Here is a 1,802-nt window from a genome sequence, read left to right on the forward strand (position 1 = left end):
ATCTTACACATTCTGAAAACAAGATTATTATTTTTACACAATCAGTTCTTGTTTAGTAAATCAGTCTCAAAACAAGATCAAAAAGACTTTTTGGCTGATATAAGATTATAAAACTTGGTTAGGTGGACAGTTTTTGCAGTGTAATAGAATAGAATGCCTTTTTTGTCATTACACGTGTGCATAACGAGATTAGAGGAACCTTTTAAAAAAATAAAGAATTGAAAAAATCCTGTAGGGGATTAGGTTGTTTTATTGTTTTAGGCATAAAATAAAGTTGTGCTTGATGTATCCAGACTAATTAATGCCTGTTTCTTCTCAAAATGTTGATTTTTTTAAATGAGAAACTGTATAGATGTGCAACTATAATTAGATCCATGCATTGTTTTCCTTTAAATCTCCCTAAATCATTGCCTGAAGTGTCATGAAACAAGACAGAGATGCATAATTGGGTTTGATTTAAATGCTGCTCAGTTGATGGGATTATCCTGCCCATCAGTTCAGTGTTTCGTCAGGTGGGACACCTCAGTTCCCTGGGTTACCTTTAGGTGGAGACACAGCACCTCGACAGTCATCCTGCGGAGGAGCACTTGTACCAACAGGACATGAGACCAGACCAGAGGGAGGTCCTTAATTGAGGTAGACAAGGTATTGAATTATTAATGGTGGCTTCATACGTAGCATTAATGCTATGATAATCAGGAGAACCCCACTGAATGAAGATTACTGGAGCCAAACATCTGTGATCTCTGCAGTTAAAAACTCATAAACTGGAGAACATTTCTCCTGTACGTAACGCCTGCAGCTCTCTGACAGATGCAACAAAATGTCAATTCCTCCACCCTCTCACTTATCTCATTTGACTTTATTTTCTCTGCTTAACACCACTGAACGAACTGGTCGTAATATTTAATTGCTCGCAAATACGAAGCTGGGCTCATATTGAAGATTTTGATTCAAGTGTGTGAAAGAAAATATACTGAAATATGAAAGGAGTTATTTATCCTGACAGGTGAGTGTTTAACTATTAGATCACGTGTGTGAGGAATGTTATTGGAGACATGTCACCCTAAACAATATTCTGTGGTTAGAGGTTTAAAATTGACAGTATTTAACAGCTCGCTGTAAACACAAACCGACTGGGAGTTTATTAGGTCTTGGACAGCATGCGTCTGAGTGTGCTGTTTCTTTTTCTTACTATAAAAAAACAGTCACCTTATTATACTTAAATAGACAGTAAATTAAATGGGGCTTCTCCCACCACAAGGACACTAAAAGACCTATTTATTATTCATGTAGTAATCGGAAGGCATCGACGGTGGCTTTAAATTAATGGGAAAATGTGATCGAGCAACAGCGAGGACACTGCTGTCTCCCAGAACGCTTTGAAATTGAGTTTGAAAGGGACGAAATGGGGAAAAACTCACTACAGCCGAGCTGTGAAATTGACTTGGATAGGAAAGCTAGGCCGAGGAATGAGGGTACGTGTGTGACCACCTTGCATCTTCTGGAATGAGTTGGGTCAGCATCAGGCAGGCTAAACACATTACAGCTGCTGTCGAAGTGTGGGTCGTCACCGAGCTGCAGATTCTGTACAAGTTCTTAGGATTTTATTGTTCGAATGCTTCATTTTCAGTGGTGGGTACAGTTCCCCTAAAGCAGTGTTTCCCAAAGTTGGGGTCGGGACCCAAAGTGGGGTCCCGAAACATCAAGGTGGGGTCCTGAAAAGATTTTCTGAATTAATTACATTTTTGCCTTATTTGTTACAAATGAGTGAGGTTAGTGTATTTAAAATGGATGAATGT

The sequence above is a fragment of the Austrofundulus limnaeus genome, unplaced genomic scaffold (assembly GCF_001266775.1).
Source record: "Austrofundulus limnaeus strain Quisiro unplaced genomic scaffold, Austrofundulus_limnaeus-1.0 Scaffold403, whole genome shotgun sequence".
Classification (NCBI taxonomy): Eukaryota; Metazoa; Chordata; class Actinopteri; order Cyprinodontiformes; family Rivulidae; genus Austrofundulus; species Austrofundulus limnaeus.